At 41.7% G+C, this 8,000-nt stretch overlaps 1 long non-coding RNA gene across 1 annotated transcript; it reads left to right on the plus strand.

Moving 5' to 3' along the window:
• Nucleotides 1-479: 479 nt before the first annotated feature.
• LOC121310425 lies at nt 480-6,260 on the plus strand. Its single transcript, XR_005948795.1, has 3 exons — nt 480-1,210; nt 3,477-3,786; nt 5,366-6,260. It is a non-coding gene; the product is annotated as an uncharacterized LOC121310425 (long non-coding RNA).
• Nucleotides 6,261-8,000: the final 1,740 nt, after the last annotated feature.

Here is an 8,000-nt window from a genome sequence, read left to right on the forward strand (position 1 = left end):
TAAACGAATAAGTACATGAATAAATAAATACATATATAAATAATTACAGAAATGTTGCAATAAATAAATAGGTGGATATTTTTTCCTGTATTTATTTTTGTTTAATTTTGTAATGGAATACCGTCCATAGTTTTACTAGTCTCGTTTGAAAATGAATCTCATAAGCATCACTGTAGCGGTATTTCTCATTCACAATACAGTAGTTGTAATGTCTGCAAGCTCTTTCTCTGTGTTGCCCAACTTGGACAGGATCTGCGAGCAGAACGCTGTCATTTGACGCACCCAGCGCCTTTGGAATTGAGCATGCGCATTAGAAAGCAGAGGCAGTGGAAACTGGCGCCATTTCGGATCGGCGCGGTGTCAGCATTGCCTAGAACTCAGCGCGCAAAGAGCCAACATGGAGAACCTGCCATCCAGCTTCATAACCGCGTCGAGCCGCCCTCGCTTCCACAGGGAGGCCAGCCAAGAATACGCGCCGATTCATCCAGACACGCCTTCTGCTGGGACGCGTTCATTTCAGCACCGGACAGAGAGAGGCGGCTGCAGGCGCTGCTGATTTTACAACACGCTGGCTCCTGCTGTTTAAACTGTTTAGTTTGGGTTGAAATGTTTTTAATAGTTTGTGAGTTTTGTGTTTGCTTATTACCAGCACGGAGTTCCAGGAAAAGGAAAGAATCGCATTTCTCTGTTGAATTTCACACACAGAGTGCAGCGCGTCAGTCTCTGCAGACAAGTGTCGCTTTTCAATGAGATTATTTCCTGAGAAACAAACGCGTCTAAATTCCAGCAGAGCTGCGCGGGATCCTGAAAGACGGGCGCTACTCCTTGCAAAGTCTGTTTGTGATGCATATATTTGAATGGGAAGGCTACGATAAAAACAAATATATCTACTAAATACAAACCGAAGCAGTGTTTGTGGATGAAAGGAGGATTCCGCTAGACCAGTCTCCCACTAAAACCAGTGCAGATGGAGGTCAGTGTCTCCGTGTCGTTCTTTCAAGAGCAGCTCGTCTCTCCTGTCAAGCGCGCAGTGAAAGCGGCTGAGACTCCATCCTGTGTGAAATTCACTGAGTTCCGACTGGAAATGACTGCAATGAAGAGAGAGAATGAAAGTCTGAAGCTGAGATTGGAAATATCAGAGAACTGAGAGCCGTGCGAGGGTGTATAAACACTGCAGATACAGACATTAAACAGGCTTTCATATTTCAGGGTAAGATTGATTTTATTGTGTGGTATTGATCGGGCAATCCAACACCTCAAACCACCTTCTACTGGAAAGATCTTTGTTGGAATTTCTCTTAAGACACGTTTTAAAGTGTCTGATGATTATAAGCGCGGTTAATAGCACAGCTCTGTCCTAATATTGGTTATAAGGAGTCTAATTGAGGCTTTGTGTTATTTTATAGACTATAAGAACGTAATGCATCTAGCCTAGTCTAATTCATATTTAAATAGCTATTCTAGAAACTAAGAAAGCACTATACTGGTAACCAGTCTGTGATTAGGGATGCTGAAATGGTATCGTTGTGGTAAAGCGATGTCTTGTATATAGTCCCACTGAGACAGTCACAGCCCATATTGCAGAGGGTTAGATTAATGATTGTTGTCCTAATATGAACACACAGCCTCACATCGTGTTTTTGTGTTTGCCTGCAGATCTGTTTTTAGATGCATGGTTTCATTGTATTCAGCTCCAGTGCTGGGTGTGTCTTTGGTACAAACGCAGCTCGTTCATTTACTAATCCAGGTTATTATTTATGAGTTTGCACAGGATGCATGCAATAGGGATAGCAACACCATCACAAATGGATTATAATACTACAAGGAATGTGATTGGATTTATATCTACAGTTCACAGGACACTGCACAAGCAAGCTTTCAGTGTTGTTACTAATGATTGTTACACAGGTGGAGTTTGTACAAAAAACATATTGCTGCACTTTAAAAAGTGAGAGTTGTGTAAATCACTTGTTTAAATGAAACTGCTTTGAGAATAAGCAGTTTATCCTGCTGCAGCCCCTTGTCTGCTCATTGTGTCTGACACATTGAAACTTGTATTCTGTGTTGACAGTTTCCATCCAAACTGTTATCACAATACAGAGTGAGTCATGTCACAGAGACAGCCGAGTGGGTGACGTCAGAACCAGGAAGGAATGAAATACACAAAGACAGAACAGATGAATGTGAAATGATGAGACGCTTGCTTGCGCCGGTTTATTGTAAATAAAAAGGTTTAAACAAACACGAAAAACACAGGATACGGCACATTCGCCAAAATAAAAAGACAAACAGAAACGGACTAACACTTTACAAACGGTGAGCAGATCGACAAACAAACACGGTGAGTTAAATAAACAAGTATCGTGCTGGTCCCACCAGCAAGCAATAGCAATTGAAATTATAACTCTCCTACTCTCTCTCCCGTTCTCCACTCACCGAACACACAACCCCGAGTGGGTGAAAACATGCTGCTTTGATGCAGCTGTACCGAGACTCGACTGCTAATCAATCATTCAATTGGAGTCTCGGTATAACTGCATGTGAATTAATAAAGTGCAATTCCCCATGCTCACATATTATTACTTGTTACTTGCACGAGAAGTGCTGTGCAATCCTCATGCCTAAATACAAATAAACATTTTAAACACTTGTGTTACACAGACCCGTTTATATCCCGTGTAACAATGACTATACACCAACACTTAACACACCACACGCAACATAACAGATGATATACACAGGAGCGGGCACTTTGCCACAGTTAACAAAAAGCCATTCCTCAGACACTGTGCTGAGACTGCAGGGCTCCCCGCTTTGTTTCTAAGCGTGTTTGCAGTAGAGAAATGGATGTTTGCATTGGAACAGAGCTGCGCTCATGATGGTGATTGACAGGGAGGTAGAAGTGGATGCAGTGCTCCAGTGAGGTACAGCAGCTGAGAAAGCCCAGCAGGGCTGAGTTTTGTTTTGTACAGGATGTAGAATAAAAAGATGTTCATATGAAAATGCCTTTTCCTTCACTTTGTTCATAGGAACACAAACACAACGTTAACCAATGACTGCAATGTAGAATAACAGGAATGGGATCAAATACAGAATGAACCTAAACCACCAAACTATTATACCAGCTCACCCCTATACGAAATAACTGAGGAACAGTCACTTGAAATGCAAGCTGCACATTATTGAACACAGCAGCAGGAGGGGTTATTTTGATACAATCTCCGATCAAAGCAGCCAACACAGAATGTTGATAGAAGTTGAAATAAATATTTGATCATTGCAAAAGCATGAACCATGGCATTGTGGGTAGGGTACTAGGGTTAGATGTTCTTTATTAAATATAAATAAATAAGAGAAATGCCTCCTCTTAGACCCAAAGACATCTCTCAGTAGCATTCTGACACGGGGCTGGCTTTGTAGAGGAGCCGAGCTAGTAAGAAAGAGTTGGAATTTTATACAATTTTGTTTCCCCACAGATCCCAGAGAGAGCCACGCTATCCCTGAATCTGAAGTACAGGAGGAGCCAAAGATAGAAGCAGTTTCCACACAAGAGGAGTCCTTTGAGCAGGAGTGCTGTGCAAGTCTAATGCAGGTTACAGAGCTGCCGTTTGTTAAAGACTGAACAGGAATGTGCTCCTATCAAAGAGGAGTTCATAGAGCAGGAATGTGTCTCCATCGCAGAGGAACCTCCTACTGAAAATATTGCCTGTACACTTGAGAAGAACAACAAGCTGGGATCCAGCCTGTGTGATGATTCTCCATCTGAATGTGAACTGGGATTTAGAGGTAACCCTACAAAACAAGCAGCATTGAGCTGCCTATTCATCTTGCAGAGCCTGCTGCTGAACACCAGCAGTGTGCTTCACATTCATATTTTAACCAAGGGGAGCTGCCCAACCACTCTGTCAACAAGGACATAACTGTGCTTGCTCCTGAGGCAGCTGCTAGATGTGCAGCCACTGTCCCGCCTCTTTAGAATGCTGTTAGATCAGCGGTGTCCAATCACGCTCCTGCAGGCCATTCCACTCCACATTGAACACGTTCACTTCTATAAAGTGCTGCTCTTGTGCCTGGATGGAGGTTTATTTGGTTCAGTTAAACAACTTAGAACAGGGTTGAAACAAAGAGCAGGAGTGGAAGGGCCAGCTCTGGACACCCCTGTGTTAGATCTGTGCCTTTCCCCATTCCTGGTAGCCTGTTTGCAGTTGTGCTGCTCCCACAGCTTTACAGAGCTGCAGGGATCACATGTCCATCACTGGGTGATGTCACATCCAGTTAGGTTGTTTAGCGTCCCCAGAAGAAACATTTCAGTAGAGAATTTCTGTGCAGAGTATGCAGCAGCATTGCCAAAATGAGAGCAAACCCATATTGTATGAGGATGAAAACCAACAGTCTTATTGTATTCCTTACACTTTATTCAAATACAATCTCATTTTTAAATGCTTATCTCACTGCAGCTATCCCAGGGACTGTAATGTTTGCTCGCAGCGCCACATTTCCCTCTTGTATGTCTCACAGTAAGCATTGCTGTGTTATTATTGTCACAGTACAGTAAGTATGTGTGTGGAGGGGTTCTGTACAGCAGACCAGCGAATCAGTTTCAGCTGTGAGGGGGAATCTGGGAATTGTAGTTTTACCAGATCTTTGCTCTACAGATATTTTACACAAAAATCATAAAAAGAGAAATTTGTTGTGGAAAAACAAACCCCCTGCAGCCCTGCATAGTGCTGCATGGCATGTGTCTTCAATACAGGCAGAATAAAAGGGCAAGGTGCAGTGTGTGGGATTGCAAATGGGATTTCTGTTTTTAGAAGCACAGCAAATATTAATTATCAAAAAACAAATTAAAACATTCCATTAATAGCAGTACTATCACCATGCAGGTAGTTAATAACTTGGTTGTACAGAGTCAGGATTTTTCAATATTCCAGTTTAAACGGTATAAAAGCAGGTGGATTTTCATTTTCCACGTCACTGACATGCTGACATCATTCTTGCTGTGACTGACACTTGCGAGCCACTAGCTGGTAAATGAATCCGCTTGTGTTCAACACACAGACCCAACACAGGGTCGACGCGTGTGTGTTTTATCAGGATACATTTCATTAAAATAGTCAGGAATGTTATGACATAGCCATGGATTTTTCCCGACTCCCAGCTTTGATCTACATTCCTGAATATGGTGATAGTAAAAGGAGGCTGAGATGAACAGGAGTGATATGAAGTGGATCTGACTGAATTCTCTCAGTATACAGTCATCAGAGTTCACTCTAGGTGTCATGTTTATGCATGAAGCCCTTCAGAACAGTGCTTGTGGAAGAATGCTGTACAATAACCTTTGTCTCTCTTCTCTTTCTTTCTTTAGCTTCTAAAGTAGCTGAAGGAGAACACGACTCCACTCCATCACCCCAGTGCAAAAACCCTTCTAATGGCAAACCACAGTGCAAGAAGCACAGAGAAACGACACCCCAAGAAGAGTATGTGAAGACATTGAGAACTCACTCAGTTAAAATCCCTTCTTTAAAGCAGACCCCCTCTTACTGTGGAGAGTACAGAGACGCTACATTCTGCATGTTAACAGTTTTGAAACCCAGGGCAACTTGAAGACCTTGCCTCATTCTATTAAAGGTGGGAAGAGTTCCTGTCAATTAGACGTTCCTGAAACTCACAAGGGAAATCCCACAGGAGGGGCTACATTTTCCTGGGTTGATTGTGGGAAGAGTTTTAATCGTATATCTCTGCTTAAAAAACACCAGCGCATTCACACAGGAGAGAAACCTTATCACTGTGCTGTTTGTGGGAAAACATTCAGTCACATAGGAAACCTTAAAAATCACAAGACTGTTCACACAGGAGAGAAACTTCATCACTGTGCTGTTTTTGGGAAGAGATTCAGTCAGGTAGGAGACCTTAAAAGTCACCATCAAATTCACACAGGAGAGAAACCTCATCATTGTTCTGTTTGTGGGAAGATTCAGCTAGATTGGAAATCTTAAGACACCATAAAATTCACATTCCCTGCACTTGATGTGTGAAGAAGTTAAGTCAAGTGCTGGCTCTTACAGGACTTGAGAACTTTCTCAGAATTGCAGACACTTAAACAACATGAGGATATCTGACTACAAATGAGTACTGAAAACAAAAGAATAAACCTGCTTGACAAACAGGGTCACCCCCATGGCCTTAACTAGCTATGAGGACACTGGGGTCGAGTCCTAGCTTGTTTTTTTGCATCATCAGTGCTGAGGCTCATGTAAAAATTCTGCTAAAGTACCAAAGACTCCTTCATTTTCTCTGAGGGTTTGCCGTGTAACACAGATTTGGAGGTTGAATAGTAAATACCAAGCAGTCATATACATACTGCAGGTAGAGCTTGAAACCTCAGAGTGACCTCGGGAGAATCAGCTCTGGTTACGACGCTGGTCACCCCTGATCACAATCTGTTCAGATCAAAAGCTCACAGACCACAAATATGAGCGAGTCTTGAGTCTTGTATTCCTTGTGTTGTTAAGCATTGGGATTGTGTTCTGTCACATTAGTAATGTATTAAACAGATTGTTATTATGAATGCACGTCTCTCTTGCTTTTCTCATGCATTGCTCAGCCTCTTGCTGTGGCTTCTGTGGAAACTTCCCCGATACCACGGTGAATCTGCGCTACCTCAAGACACAGCACAGTGTACCACAGTTATCATGAGGGCAGCTTGAAGTGTAAAAGCAATACTGCTTCCAGCAGGGGGAACCAGAGAGCTTTTAGGAATGGAATGGGCTGCATACCATTGTTTCTCAATGAGGTGATTTGTGCTCAGGATGTGTTTAATACTGCCCTTGGTCTCTTGGGTACTCTATTAACAAATGTAGGCTCCTGTGTTTTTAATATCAATTTGTTGAATGACAACGAGACTACTAAAGAAAATTAAATCTATATTAAAAATGCTTTGCTGCCTGTTTTAAATGATGTTCAGTGTCTTGTCAATCAAGGATTTAATTTTAAAAATCCAGTAGTAAATACTGTGATGTCCTTGTTTCTACATTTCTTATATATACCCTGATTGGAGCAGCTTTTTAAACTGCTGTCTGCTCATACAAGCCATCCACCTACAATCAAATATTTTGTCATTAAGTTTTATATAGCTCTGTGGTTTATAAAAATCGTTTATACATATTTCACTTGATGTTGCTTTAAAGCCCATTTTAGTTCTACGCTTTCCTGTAAAATGTTCCCTGCTGTTTACAAGTTTGTTGTATCTTTTTATTATTTATGATTTTGGGAAACTCACTCTTGTTAGATATTTTATCGATCTCTAGTTTCAAGTCGTTATTATTTGTAGTGTTTTAGATTGCAAGGCTGTCAGATTTTAACAGCAATTTCACACGACTGCATGGAAGTTGGAATCGGGGGTCAAGGATTTATAAACTGCAGAATCAGGAATAGAAGACAGAACAGGCATTTTCAATACTTGGAAATGGGAATTTTAGCAGCAATGCCTGCATTTTTTGTTTGAAGCAGATTATGATTAGCTGCTCTGCAGCTTAGTCTGCAGCTCTGTACTAAATCCATAAATCCGTTGCAATTGACCCACATGGTTCTCATTGCTGGCTTCATCAAGAGCATTGGGCACTGGGAAATGTAGTTCTGATGCCATCTTAAAATCCCAGAACTACATAGTCTTTAACAGATTTCCATAAATGCTGTGCTCTACACCACTATCTGTGCAAGAGGCTGAAAGCAGAGACACGCAATGCTGTTACAAAGCAATGCCAGCAGCATTCATCTGGCGAGCCTGCACAACTTCTGCACCAGATTTACAGCCTAATAAATACAAGGATACAAGTGTGCTTCCAGCAGTGGTAGATGCAAAATGAGTATTCAAATCCATTCAAAATGAATATTCAAATCAGTTGAAAACTCTCCATTCTGATCGCTCTATCGCTCTGCTCCTTCTCCCTGAACTACAGAATTTGCCTCTCTCATTCTGCTTTTTTTTTCTTTTAAGATGT

Source organism: Polyodon spathula, unplaced genomic scaffold (assembly GCF_017654505.1).
Source record: "Polyodon spathula isolate WHYD16114869_AA unplaced genomic scaffold, ASM1765450v1 scaffolds_2106, whole genome shotgun sequence".
Taxonomy (NCBI): domain Eukaryota; kingdom Metazoa; phylum Chordata; class Actinopteri; order Acipenseriformes; family Polyodontidae; genus Polyodon; species Polyodon spathula.